The 15,609-nt window shown below is 41.9% G+C and overlaps 1 protein-coding gene across 1 annotated transcript in view; it reads left to right on the forward strand.

The window, feature by feature from the left end:
• Nucleotides 1–15,609, forward strand: part of LOC310725889 (uncharacterized protein) — a 537,758-nt gene that overhangs the window by 199,821 nt on the left and 322,328 nt on the right. The gene's annotated exons all lie outside the window — the stretch shown is intronic.

Here is a 15,609-nt window from a genome sequence, read left to right on the forward strand (position 1 = left end):
ATGTGTGTTATGTGTAGGCTTTGCTAAAAAGATATGTTTTTAATCTACACTTAAACTGGGAGAGTGTATCTGAACCCCGAACACTGTCAGGAAGACTATTTCAGAGTTTAGGAGCTAAATGTGAAAATGCTCTACCGCCTTTAGTGGACTTTGCTATTCTAGAAACTACTAGAAGCCCAGAGTTTTGAGATCTCAGGGAGCGTGACGGATTGTAGCGTGTTAAAAGACTGGATAGATACATGGGAGCCAAACCATTTAGTGCTTTATAAGTGAGTAGCAGTAGTTTGTAGTCTATTCGAAACTTAATAGGAAGCCAATGTAGGGACGATAAGATTGGGGTTATATGATCGTATTTTCTTGACCTAGTAAGAACTCTTGCTGCTGCATTCTGAACTAACTGAAGCTTGTTTATTAATGATGCAGGACATCCACCTAGTAATGCATTACAGTAGTCTATTCTAGAGGTCATAAACGCATGGACGAGCTTCTCTGCATCAGATATAGATAACATATTTCTTAGCTTAGAAATATTTCTAAGGTGAAAGAAGGCTGTTTTTGTAACTTGATTGATGTGATTTTTAAAAGATAAGTTGCTGTCTAAAATAACTCCCAGGTCTTTTACCGTTGAACTAGTAGTTACAGAACAACCGTCTAAATGCAGGCTGAGATGCTGGAGCTTCTGTGTACTATTTTTTGGGCCGATGAGCAAAATCTCCGTTTTATCAGAATTTAATAGCAGAAAGTTATGGGTCATCCAATCTCTTATTTCTTCAACACACTCAGTTATGCGAGCTAATTGAGCTGTATCGCCTGGTTTGGATGAAATATATAGCTGGGTATCATCAGCATAACAATGGAAGCTAATTCCATGCCTTCTAATAATATTTCCTAAACAAAAAATATTTTGTAACAACAAAGAACATTACTGACTGTGAGCTGTTTTCTTAGTGGTTGTTTTAGGTCATGTGACTCTTGGGTTAAAGGTTAACCAGGAAATAATCGCAGTGTTCCAGATTCTTTCCATGCGGTTGGCTCTCTGTTTCCTTTACGTTTTGTGCCTTGGAAAGGCTTTGCCTGTAAGTTGTTATCTTTTTTTTAATGCATGTATATATTTGTGATTTATAAGTTTAAGTTTAAATCGAACTATCCTCCAACAATGGTTATTTGTGAACATTCTGTAAGAAGAACAAAACAGTAAAAACTCTCTTTACTCCTGCGTCTGACCTTTTCTGACTCCTGTTGGCTATCTGTCAGTTTTGCGTGGATGAAACACGCTTCTGGGACAGAATAGTAAACAGGCAACCACACAGCGGGCACTACATTTCAAGGAAAACAAGCTCTAATTCCATTATTCTTCGGTAATCATCACATCTTGCACTCCTAGAGAAAGTTACGGAGATCTAGGAAGCTACAGAGCGAAGCCAAGCATTAGAAACAAGATCTATGGCCTCTGCTTCTTGATTGAAGATCGAGATCTTGATTGAGATCTTGATTGAAAAGGCTCGCATGGAAGCATCTCTATTAGCGCTAAAGCATGAGAGTGAGGTGGCAGCAGCCCTTGCGGAGGCAAAGGTGCTGGAGGCAGCAGCAGAAAGCATATTCGGAGAAAGGATATCTGACGTGAGAGAGATTTCTGATCGCACTCGTGATTACGTCGTGCATCATTCTCAACTGGAGTTATCACCACCTGTTGAAGACGAACAATACCAATCACCTCTAGAGCCCATTGTCCATGTGTTAAAGCCTGAAACACCCCAAAGGCAGCATCGCTTTACCGCTTGGGATTTCAGAGATTCCTACAATAAACCTGATACTGAGAGTATGTTGCAGCAGCCTCAGAGGTCAGTGAAATTCCAAGCACCGCCATTCACCTCCTCACCATGTAAGACAACACCACAGCCATCGTTTAACAATGATGCTAACGTGAGTTAGATCGCCAGGTACTTAGCGCGCAGAGAACTTGTTAGCTCAGGCCTTTTCAAGTTTGATAACGTCCTGAGAATTACTGGGCGTGGAACAGTCTTCACATTATGTTCGAAGGATCAGAGCTGTGCATAGTGGTAATCCAAAGACAGTCTTAAGAAAGGCTTGGGAGCGCTTGGAAGATTGATAGCTTTCCAAAGATAAGCAACAAGGATGCCAAAAAGCTTAGAGAGTTTGGAGATCTTCTACAGGTAGTGGAGTCTGCGAAACACGAAGGCTATCTACCCAGACTTACTTAACTTGACACCGCACAAAGTGTAGCTCCCATCGTAGATAAGTTACCTTACAGTATTCAGGAGAAGTGGATGGGTCAAGGTTCTAAGTACAAAACTGTACATCAAAACATCTTCGGGAATCAATAGTGTTTTGAACCTGGAACAGCCAGTCAAGAGGCAAGTGAAAAGCCCAGGCTATGCCCACAAGACAGAAGTGTCATCAGGTACTGTGGGTCAGACAAGCAGCCTAAACTGTGAGTTGGATGATGTGTAATAATTCACGATCCTGCTCGAAGATTTGCTTGGCTAAGGTTTACCCAGCAGGCCACCCAGAGGAAGTGATCAAGCTTTATTTGATCCTGGACGACCAGAGCAATAGATCACTCGGTAGACCAAAGTTCTTCGACTTGCTGCATGTCAAAGGAGAGGGCTCAACATACACCCTATGTACCTGTGCAGGTGTGACAGAGACAGCAGGAAGGAGAGCCACAGGTTTTGTTATAGAGTCCTTAGATGGAGCAACAAAGGTGAAATTGCCAACTTTGATCAAATGCAACAATATGCCGGACGACAGGGCAGAGATACCAATTTCTGACGCAGCACGCTGGCACACTCATCTAAATCCCATCGCCCATTGCATTCCTCCTTTGGATCCAGAAGCCCAAATTCTTCTTTTTTTGGGTCATGACATTCCTCAGGTTCATAAAGAATGGGAGCAACGTAATGGACCTAATAACGCACCCTATGCGCAAAGACTAGACCTGGGCTGGGTCGTAGTAGGAGACATCTGCTTAGGATCTGTTCACAGGCCTGCAGCACTTAGTACTTACCGCACTCATGTACTTGATAATGGACGTCCTTCTCTACTTCCTCCATGTCCCAACAAACTCAGCAACAAGGAGAAAATTGTCATAAAGCCTCTGGCTGAGGTATCTTTGGCATGTGACACTTTCATCTTTGATGACTATGTAATAGGGCATACCATCTTTGAGAGATCAAAGGATAATAAAGTCGGATTATACATTGAAGACAGGCGCTTTCTGGACATCAGAGAGATGTTCATGGATGAGAGCAACAGCTGGGTTGCACCTCTCCCATTTAGAACGCCTCCCTAATAATAGAGACCAGGTATTAACACGCCTATCCTCTCTTCTGCGCACACTGGAAAAAAGACCTGAGATGAAGTCTCATTTTGTTACCTTAATGCAGAACATCTTTGATTGTGACCATGCCAAGGTAGCCCCTCCTCTTCAAGAAAGCCAGGAATGTTGGTATTTACCTATCTTTGGTGTATACCACCAACAGAAGCCCAGTCAGTTCAGAGTTGTCTTCGACTCCAGTGCGCAAAAACAGGGCGTCTCCTTGAACGATGTTCTTCTCTCTGGTCCAGACTTAAATAATAGCCTCTTAGGAGTCCTACTGTGTTCCAGAAGGGAGCTGGTAGCTGTAACTGCAGACATCGCGCAAATGTTTCACAGCTTCATTGTGAAAGAGGAAGATAGAGACTTCCTTTAGTTTCTTTGGTTCGAGGAAAATGACACCAGCAAAGACATCATTGAATACCGCATGAGGGTGCACATGTTCTGAAATAGTCTATCTCCTGCTGTAGCCATTTATGGTCTTCGATGAGCAGCGGCTTATAATGAGAAGGAGTATGGTTCAGACGCCAAACACTTTGTAGAGAGAGAATTCTATGTCGATGATAGACTTCTGTCAACACCCAGAGCTGCGGAAGCAATCTACCTGTTGACAAGAACAAAAGAGATGCTGGCCACTTCGAATTTGAGACTGCACAAGTTTGCTTCTAATAGCAAGGAGGTAATAAACGCATTCCCAATCGAAGATCATGCAAAGAGACTCAAGGATCTCAACTTGGAAGTTGACCCTACTACCATCCAACGTAGTCTTGGACTTAGCTGGGATGTGAAGAGAGACATATTCACCTTTCGTGTAACAGACATCCAGAAGCCCTTTACTTGCAGAGGGATACTTGCTACTGTCAACAGTCTCTTCGACCCGCTTGGGTTCATTGCCCCATCATCATTGGAGAGAAATTCCTATTACAAGAACTCTCAGGTGAGGATCTTGACTGGGACTCTTCTCTCCCTGAAGATAAGGAAAAGGGATGGAATGCATGGAGGAAATCCATACAAGATCTCAAACAGCTGGAGATTCCCAGACCGTATGTCCATACTTCCCTCTCTACAGCTCTAAGAAAGGAACTTCACATTTTCTCAGATGCTTCTGTCAGAGTGATTGCAGCAGTGGCATATCTTCATGTAAGTAATGAAGGAGGAGCATGTCACACTGGATTTGTTCTAGGGAAGGCAAAGTTGGCTCCACAAGTTGCTCATACAATTCCCAGACAGGAATTAGGAGCTGCGGTTCTAGCTGCAGAGTTAGCAGAGACAATCATAAATGAGTTGGACTTCTCTTTAGATGCCGTGGAGTTTTACACAGACAGCAGAGTTGTCCTAGGATACATCTATAACCAGATAAGACCCTTCTAAGTATATGTAGCCAACAGGGTGCAGCGTATCAGCAAAGTGTCAAGCCCAGCACAATGGCATTATGTATCTACGCAGCATAACCCTGCAGACCATGCCACCCGCTCTGTTTCAGGAGCACTGTTGAGCACAACTACCTGTCTTACAGGACCCACCTTCCTGTTGCAAGTGCATCAGAATCTGCCACTGGAAAAGGAATTCGACCTCATCGGGCCAGAGTTGGATGTCGAGGTTCGTCCTCTTGTTACTACCTTATCTACTGATGAATCTCATATTGAATGTCAGCGATTCAAACAATTCTCTTTTTGGAGGTCATAAGTCAGAGCTATAGCTTCTCTCATACATGTCGCCCAGACTTACAAGTTGTCTGATGATAGAGAAGGAACCTGCAGATCATGGCACTATTGTGCTAAACCTTGTACAGTGGAAAAGTTGTTGCAAGCAGAGGAAGGCATAATCAAGAGCGTGCAGAGGAAAGCTTACCAAGAAGAGCTTACTTACAATGCCAAAGGAAATGACATTCCCATGTAAAGTGCTCTGAGGAAACTGAACACCTTACATAGATAGTAAAGGCCTTCTCAGAATAGGAGGTCAGCTTAAGGATGCAACTCTGGATCTCAAAGAGAAGTTTCTTTTGATCATTCCAGGATGCAGTCATGCTGCAAAACTGCTGGTGGAGCATTACCATGATTGAGTCAAGCATCAGGGTCGTGTGTTCACGGAATCCACTATCCGCAACACAGGATATTGGATTGTCGGTGTCCAAAGGCTTATTAACAGCATTCTACACAAGTGTGTCATGTGCAACAAGCTCAAAAGGGTCTTACAGTCCGGAAACCGATCTCCACAGGCAGCAATGGAGAGGGGTGTGTCAGCCATTTTAGCACAACAACAAGAGAGTATGGGAAAGAAGCCAATTACATACTACATACTAAAAAGGTCGTGAGTTGCTAGTATAAGAGTAAAAGGCTCGAAGAGTCACCGTAACGAGTACGGGGTGGGACCCGAGGTTATTATAATTATTGAGATTACTGAGATGAAGTGATGGCCATGTGTACATGTACGTTGTGTTAACTGCAGTTGTGTAAGTGCTTTGTTGTCATATTGTTTGTGAAGAGCGTGGTGGTGAAAGCTGGATTGAAGAGTGTATTTCTATGTATGCTTGTGTTTTGTCTGTGAATTTATATGCATGCTTGTGTTTTTGCTATTGCTTGCTGTTTGCTTGCGCTGATTGGGAAGATGATAAAATTGTGATTATACTTGTATTATTGTCATATCTGTATTATTAATAAAATAGCATGGTATACACGCACACACGTTAAAGTACAGGAGAGCTGCGCGTGGACGAGAGACGAAGCGCAAAAGAAGGGGGCGCGAGCATGCGCATATAGACACGGAGCGCACGAGGGGGGGCGCGCATGCGCATAGGCGCACGGAGCATACCACACATACCACACACACCACACACACACACACACACACACACACACACACATAGTGATGACACTCGCTCGTTCGCACACGCTCACACACACACAGCGCGATTGAATAAAGAATAAATAAATAAGTAGATAAATACATAAATTAGGGGGAGTGGTGGCTCCAGCGGTTAAGGTGCTGGGTTACCAATTGGAAGGTCTGGGGTTCAAGCCCCGCTATCGCCAAGCTGCCACTCTTGGGCCCTTGAGCAAGGCCCTTAACCCTCTATGCTCCAGGGGTCCCTTACAAGGAAAATATCAAGGACCGTGACGTCGGAGTGACATGGGGTTGCCTTCCCGTGGGCTCACCACCTGCAGGAGGGACCGTAAGGGACGGTGCTGAGAGGATTGGGCAGCAGTCGAAGGCGGGGGCCTGCTTAGACTGCTGCCCCTGCGACCCGAATTACGGATAAGCGAGAGAAAATGAATGAATGAATAAATAAATAAAAATAGAGGGAATATAGCAAAATAATGCATGGATTTAATAGACATAGAGATAGAAATTGTATAGAGAGGAGACAGACAGAAAAGCAGATACAAGATAAATTGTGGGCTATTACACGTTTGCATGGCATTGATGTGTTACACCAGATATTCCAAGAAGAAGACTGGTATGAAAAGATAAAAAGCATCTGGAAATCTCAACTGTTATGCCCAGTATTGCGCACCCTAGTGGAAGCCCCTAAACCTAGTAAAGCAGTGATACACCTGTTTGATTTCATAGCAGACCCAAATAGTGAAGACGAGGAACCATTGATAGAATTAAATGCAGAAGTACCTGAAAAATCTAATTATTGCTCGGTACTGACAGCAACTGTTCTAGTGGAACCTAGAGAGGTGTTGTGGGAAAGAGGTCCTGCCACCTCAATTCTGGTCAATAAAATCAACTCGTTAAGTGGACAGAGCTGTAAAAATCCAAAACAAGCTTGTAAAACGTTAAAACGGATAAACGTCTATCTAAAGTGGTCTGCTAAAAATTGAAACCCTGGCCACCGTAGAGAGGCACACAGAGCGAGACAAGGGTGCATCATGAGTGAAGAGGAATCCACAATCACACCTGTGGATGTGATAATCTTAAGGCATAAAGGAGCTGAAAAAGAGATAAAAAAAAATACATGAAAAAATGGAAAGACCTGACAACTGGGGATTTGTATATGGCCAGAAGAGGGAACATTTAATAAAGAAAAGTTTGATGTAATGAGGACCAGATTAAGATATTGGGGAGAAATGAAAAAAGAGAAGAAGGAAATTAGACATCATTGAGTGGTTTGAACATGAGGGAGAAATGCTAAAAGCACACAGAGAAATGACAGAGAAGGGAATAGGAAGTAAAGAGGGAAAAGGGCCAGAAAAGGCTTCAGCCCCACCATTTGAGAAGTTTGAGGAACAGAAAAAACCACCGCCATATTCTGAAGTAAAGAAGCATGAGGTAACTGGCATCTACCCAGTAATAGAGAAAAAGAAAGAATATCATGACATACAACTAGACATAACAGGAGGACGGATCAAAGGGAGGATGGAACTCCCAGCTTCAGACAACAAGATAAACAAGGGAAGAACAAGACAAACAAAAAGTGTTATTTGAGAATCCTGATGAGGAGGAGGGAGATGATGACAACAAGATAAACAAGGGAAGAACAAGACAAACAAACAGTGTTATTTGAGAATCCTGATGAGGAGGAGGGAGATGATGAAGAAAGCAGCAATGAAGGGAGATATGACTATGAACATGATTATGATTTAGATATCGCACCTGAAGAATGGGAGAGAGAGCGAGAGGAACTAGAACCACCTGAGTATGACCAGAAAGACATCGCCAGAAAAAGCAACCACGAAGGCATGTAAGGTGTGAAAGTACCCCGAAAGCATGAAAAAGACTAAACAAAGCCACATCTCTTCCAGACATCAGAAACAAAAATGTAAGCAAAGAAGATTCAAACTCAGGAGAACAATGCAAGGATGAAGAAGAGTTTGTTGTCCTGAACACAAAAAGAGGGGAAAAAGTGCATGTTCACAGAATATTGGAAATGACACCCAAAATGCCACGGAAGAGTGATCCACTGCACACAGAGGTGAAAACTCAGCAAGAAGCAATGACGCTACATGAAGAAGAGAATGCAGCAAACAGACAAGAAATGGCAAACACCCAAGAGAGGATAGAGAGAATGGAAGAAATTCTAAAAGACACTCGAAGGGAAATGGACCATACAAAGGAGATCATAACGAAAGTGACTGGTAAAAATCGCCAATTAAAGGTGAGGCTATACCAACAAGAAAACGCCCAGCTTGAGGCAGAGATGCAGAAAGTAGCTCAGAGAAGCATGGAAACAGCGGACCAGTGCCAACAATATCTTGATAAACTAGAATTCCAACTGTCAATGAATCAACCGAGAAACAGCGCAAAGGATGGGAGAAAGAAAAATTGGAAAGCAACAAGGGAAATAATGATGGATATCCCATGTGAACGCAGGATAACAAGGTCACAAGCAGAAAGAGGGAAAACAGTGTAGGGTGGAATCTGGGTGCCCAGTGGTGGTGAAGCCCTGCCTTAGGTTGTCCTCCTTCGGCCCTCAGAGAATCTTACCCGTCATTGGAACATACACCTCATGCACACCGGTTATCGCTTCATCCCATTCGGCATGCTTACAATGGTCATCAACTTAGGCACACCTGTTTCATCCAATTGAGCAAACGTATTAGACATATCTCTATAAAATATTTGGCTATATGTAAAATTTTATCTGGGTTTGGAATAGAGGCCTTCAGGAACCATAATAACCAATAGAGGCATCTTTACCATGAACAATGAATAATCTGACATCTTAACACAAAATGAATATCATGGAACATAATACAATATCATAAAAATAGTAAAATTACATACACAAACATTAAAGTCTTTCATAAACGATGTGAATGTACTATAGTAAACATAGAACTGTCTGGAATCTGACATCTTAACATGGAACACATACAACATAATATTTGGCCAATAATGAGGAATATAACATACATACATACAGTGATCTTAAAAGTTACATCCCAAATTAAACCGGAATAGGAAAAAAAAATTCTGGGATATTTTTTATCAAACGAATTGCTCTTCTGGTTTGAATGATGTCTGTTGATATGGTCTCGTCTTCACCGAACCAGCAGGAAGTGCTGGTTGTAGCTCTGCATATTCTTGCATCATTCTCGTCACTGGAAAGGACAATGCTACCATCCGTTCAGCCATCTTTGTTTGGTGATTCTGAAAAACTCAGGGAACCCAGAAAGAATTGCCCCCTTTCCCTTTTCACACATAAAAGTTCTCAGTGTATCTGGAGTTTCCTCTGAAAACACTGGGCACATTAACAATAAATAAACATTGAATGGGATGAAAGCCCATTACCAAAGCATCATTAAGTTTAAGGTGTAGCACTTCTAAATGCTGTGGGAGAAGCATTACATGTTAAAATTCAGCAGTTAACTCTACTTTTTACTGTGGTATTGATGGTGTTACTTATGGTAGAAATAACCAATACAATTCCACCTTGAGAGATTGGTTCAAAATAATTAACACACACACATTAAATAATCTAATGACTAAACAATTGTTCTATTAGCTCAGCGGTTTCTATGGACATACAAGCTTAGACCTTTCCTCTTATCTTAGCTTGTCAGCAGTCACTTTAAAACCTGGCTAATAGGACAAAACTTAGCTAGATCATTATTAAATTGTAGTTTAAATCTCCAACATAAGATTACTGATTATGGTTAACATTTACAGTTCTGAAAGGCCTAAATGCTACAATTCAACCCCAAATCCAGTCTTATGCAACAATTTTTAACTACTTTGGTATAAATGTATTACAGTGCATTAACAACTACAGCATCACAAAGCCTGCAATAGTCGAAATGAATACAAAACAGTAAAAACTTTAGCTATATTAGCCTAAATGCACTTGAGCACATTAACAACTGTTCAACACCAGCTAAATTCACATTAGTCTACATCTATGTTCGCTACACGTGTAACTTATAGCATATGTTTCCATAAGAACAACTGCAAGGACTGTCATTTTAACAATATAAGCTTAATTTCGAAGTTGCTTTAAACTAAATACTACTTGGACATCACAGAAATCTTTGTCGGGACCGAAATGCATAAAATGCAGTAAGTCGTTAACCAAGGCAACATTAGCAAACAGAGTTTTTACTCTTAGGGGACAGCTAACCATTTTACTACAGACCCCATAGCCTTATTGAATACTGCTGAGAGTTCACATAAAGTTTCTTTTAGATGCACAGTTACCTGATCTGGGTTATCAGAATGCATATTTCTGCGTCGAAGGAAATAGGGTGGTGGACATCCCTTTCCTAAAGACCAGCATTTGTGGACTACGTGGCCAATCTTGTGGCAAAAGGAACAAAATTTACTTTGCTTATGATGCAACTTCAATTGCTCACATTCTTCCGTGGTCTTAAAATCTGGATTCTCAACACCTAGTGCCGATACAGGATGAGACGTCTTTGAACTAGAATTACTACTGTAAAACTGTATCATCTTAGTAATAATGTCATTGTATTCAGATAAATGTCTCACATGCATTGCTATAGCAGAGTGGATGAGGGGATCGCACTTCTTATTCAAGGCAGATTTGAAGCTAACATCATTCTGAGTAATATCAGGATTGCCACTGAAAGTTTTAAAGGCATCAAATAATCGCTCAGAAAATGCCACTGGGTGCTCCCCTTCTCGCATGTGCATGTCAGCTATTTTATCCCAGTTAACTGACATCAGCCCTAACACTTCAAGCAGTGCCTGTTTCCTCTCAAACTTATTTGCATTTCTGTCCTTTACTTTCTGAGTTAAGGCTCCAGACAAGGTGTCAGGCAAACAAAGGGTTAACAAAATGCATGTGTCACCATCCGTACATTTGTAAATGTCGGCATATCGTTCCAGATTTTTCAGAAAATCTAAGGGATCCTGTTTTAGAGGATCAAATTTTCCAATATTCTTAATCACAGTTTCTAGTTCATTGGGGCTAAACCCTCTGACCAGAGTAGAGACCATTGGCTCCTCCCCCCTTTCAGTAGCTCTTACAGTCGTAGTTACATGAATTGGTGCTACTGGAAATCTAACTGTATAGTCAGAGCTTTTACTATTGACATCTACCAACCTTTTATTGGGATTTTCCTCAATTCTGCCCTTCTTTATAAGAAACTGACAGGCAGCATTAGATTCCTCCAAATCATTATACAAGGATTCAACAGATGCTTTCAGCATACTGTTGTTAGTTTCCAGGAATGCAATCTCTTTCTGCATTCTGTCCTTTTCTTCTTTCCATATAGTTTCAGTGATTTGGTAATTTTTTGTATAAACATCTCCGATACTGACTCTAGAATGAAGCTGCTTATTTTTAGCCTCAAGCTCATCTAGCTTTCTTCTGGTTACCTTATATGAGGCAAAAACTCCCTGAAGGGCATTTGCAATTTTTCCTTGTTTGTCCCTAGGCATCTTAGGATAAGTTTTAAACTTAGAAACAGCCCATTCATAAGGCTTATCAACAACCTTCTCTATTCCATCAAACATCCCTTGTGAGCCGTGTTTAGTGATGTACTTATTAATCAGCTCTTCCATTTCCAAAATATTTCAAAGTTACAACTACCCGTTATGTAGATACTTTAAGATACCTGTTAGTCTATTTATTCACCGTAACAATAGTTGTTAAACGTCAGCAATATAACACAAACAGTTATAAATGCAACACTGTCACAATACAAGACACAACCACACTGTGTTTAAAACAGTGTCACAGTCCGTCGGACAAAACTGTTATTACCGCGTTTTTTCCCAACTACACGTTATCTAGTTGCCTAAAAATAGCCGTGAGTCTATTTACCGATTAAACCTCTGAAATAATTCAAACTAACTGTTCAAATATTACGCTGTCACAGTACCACCTTATAACCTGAACCAGTGTACTTAGCCACAGTACTTCGGGCTTAAAACATGAGTTTAAAACAGTGTCACAGTGCGTCGGACAACCACAGTACTTCGGGTTACTGTTTAAACTTTACAGAGCCGCTGTGCGTCGCGCTCTTTACACTATTACCAGTTTCACTTACGTCAGAAACTGTAATAGTACTCTCACAAAAAGTTTCAATTACTTTAGAAACATAGAAACTTAAGCACTTTGCTTCAGTTACTTTGGAAACAATACAATTCCAATACAACTTTGCTGCCACATTACGTCAGGCTGATTCAGTTCCGTTAGAATCTTACACAGAAATGTACAGAATAGGCTTAAGAACTCCTCCTGCTTATACTGAATAAACTAAATATTTTTCTTGCCCTTAAAATCTTTCTTTTCTAGGTTTTTTAAACGAGGGGTTCCCTGAAATAAAATAAAAGCATAGAAGAAAGTTTTCTTACCTTTCCCCGCCTTTTTTTTTCCGGAAATCCCTCGCTGGGTGGCTCGCCAATGTAAGAAAAAATGATGAGGACAACAAAGACCGTAATGAAGAAGTTTATAACAGCGTAGCAGTGACAAAATACACGAAGCACTTTGGGTTCATCGGAGTCAGAAAGAACCCAGAGAAAACTCTGCCCAGATATTTTATATTGTTCTTCCCTTTGAAGTATAGACCGAAGTTTCCTTTAAATGTAAATTATATATAGGACATGCGTGAGGAAACAAAAGGCTGGGGAAGACCATTCTCGGGGGCGGAGGTCAGCAGGTGGTAATCACCGGTATTCGCACCTTTGCTGGTGCCGGCCCCCCTTCCTGACCTGCTGGGGGGCCGGCACCAGCAAAGGTGCCGGCCCCCTTCCTGACCTGCTGGGGGGCCGGCACCTTTGCTGGTGCCGGCCCCCCAGCAGGTCAGGAAGGGGTATTGTGTGAATGATAATCATGGTCTCAGATACCTTTTGGTTAGAGATAGTCCTTGGGGCTTGCTGCTTCTCCCAGACTGATTCAATCAAGACTATGATTAGGATTGATACAACTGGAATTCTACATCCAACTACATAACTACTTTTTATCAATTTGGAGCCATTTTGCGGATGAGCTGAATTTAATATAGCGTAGGGTGGAATCTGGGTTGAGGCAGTCTGTAATTCTTACAGATGATAGAAATATTGGATCAAACACAACTAGGAGACATGGGAAAAAAAATTAAAGGTATGATCGCTGGTCATTTGGATCAAAAACAAAAATGACGTATGGAATGCACTTCAATCCGCATACCCAACTCAATCTGATCCAACCAAGGTGAAAAACCTGAAAATAGATGAAAAAGAGGGAGCTGCTGCCTTCATCCTCAGGTTACAGAAAGCTTGGGCTGAAGAGATGGGGTCAGCATGGGATGAGACAACGGCTAACATCACATTGTTCAAGATAATGGTGAAGAGGGCACTTCCAAGTGAAGTACAAGATAAGCTCAAATCAGTTCTAGGGCTTATTGCCATGCCCTGGGCATCTTTCCAGGCAAATGTCACACATGCTGTGGAAATGCATAGGAAAAAAAGGAAGCAGCTAAACAAGCAGCAGAAGAGTTAATAACATTGCTGCACAAAGCACAGCTCGGAGCGCTAACACGGAGCAAACAAGAAAATCAAGAAAAACGCAAAGAAGAGAAAAATTCAGCTAAACAAGCAGCAGTCATGATGGCACCAACCACTGCGCAGCAGGATCCAGCTGGTCAAACCACACCAGTTTAAGGAAATCAGCAACTAATGCCTGTGGGACAACCAATGATGGCATATCCAACAAATCAACAATATCCACCACAAAACAGAGGGTGGGGACAAGGAAAAGGCAGAGGAAGAGGAGGAATGTTTCAACCAAGACCAAGAAATTATCAACCACCGAGAGGAGAAAGATGCTGGAACTGCCAAGATCCCAATCACATGATGAGAAACTGCCCGTATCCAATAAGACAACAGCAAGGTAACCAACAACAAAATCAAAGCTGGCAGGATCCTGGAAATTGGGAGGACCATGAATGGGACAGAATCAAGAAAATCAACAAACTCAAGCAAACCCTCCAGGGCCACCTCAAGGTAACATGTGAAGATGCCCAGAGAAGCCAGAGGGGGAGCTGGTACAGTGCCCCACCTCACTGTACCCTGCACAAGAACCAACCATAATGGTGGATGTGAGTAACCAGCTCCAAACTTCGTTTTTGATTGACACAGGAGCAACATTCACAAGTATTGGAAAAGAAGGCTCTGAGCTCCACCTCTCACGCAAAGCAGTAAAGACAGTAGGCTTCTCGGGTAAAACTCAAACTTTGCAATTCACATAGCCACAAGACATAACAGTAGAAGGAATCACTATACGATCACCACTATTGTATTCTCCCGATACTCCAGCAAATCTATTAGGCAGAGATGTACTGTGCAAGCTAGGAGCAAAAATCTACTCTGGACCTACAGGAGTGTGGGTCGAACTTCCTGAATGCTTGGCTCAACAGTATGTGATGGTGGAAAGGAAAATATAACAACAAACACTGGATAAAGTCTATTGGCTGGAACTCGAAGAGACATCCTCAGAAATTCACAAGCTGTATGACCACTGGAAAACATGGTTCACGAACATGCGTCCAGATTGTGTGGAAACCAGAAAACCATGGCATTGCACCATAAAGTATGATGAGGGGGGACAAGATGAAGAATATGAGAGAATATGTAGAAGGAAACCAGTACAGTCTCAAAACAGAAAACGTGATCATTGGTCCCCAAGGGATAGCTGCAATAGTACAGCTACCAGACCACATTGCTCAGTGGTATTCAGTCAAGAACTCTGTTCCACATGTCTGCCTAATGAGTGGGCAAAATTTCAAATCCAAAGCCTCTTGCCAATCGTCAGAAAAGCAAGTCAGGTAACTGAATGGATGGATACGAGTGGAAGAAAATATGAGTATGTCGTAAGACAGGAAATATCTCAACATAAAGCTAACAGCAGAAGACAGTGTGGTAGCTCACACTGTGTTGATCAACAGACAGGTGCAGGTGAGAACGCAAGTAAGGCAGGTAGGACAGTGGCAGCAGAAGGTAGAACAGACTGAACTAGAAGAAGAAGGTACTGAAACGGGTTCCAGAAAGGCTATGGACTAAACATCAGACAGATGTAGGGTTAGTTAAGTCATCAGGGTTGGCGAAAATTCAACTAAAACCCAATGTGCAATTACCTTACCAGAAACTATACCCATTATCACAACAAGCAATAGAGGGGATAAGACCAACCATTGAGGGACTAGTTGAAGCAGGAGTGTTAACTCCAACAAAAAGCCCTTGCAACACACCCATTTTTCCGGTCAGAAAACCTAGGGTCTGGCCGCCCTATATCTGTTCCCCTGCCGCAATGGATTAAACGGTTGTCTCCTGTTCCATAGTTCTGCCACATTTAAACGGACTATATTGTTTTGTTTTCATTCTCA

Source organism: Silurus aristotelis (assembly GCF_946808225.1).
Source record: "Silurus aristotelis genome assembly, chromosome: 5".
NCBI classification, from domain to species: Eukaryota; Metazoa; Chordata; class Actinopteri; order Siluriformes; family Siluridae; genus Silurus; species Silurus aristotelis.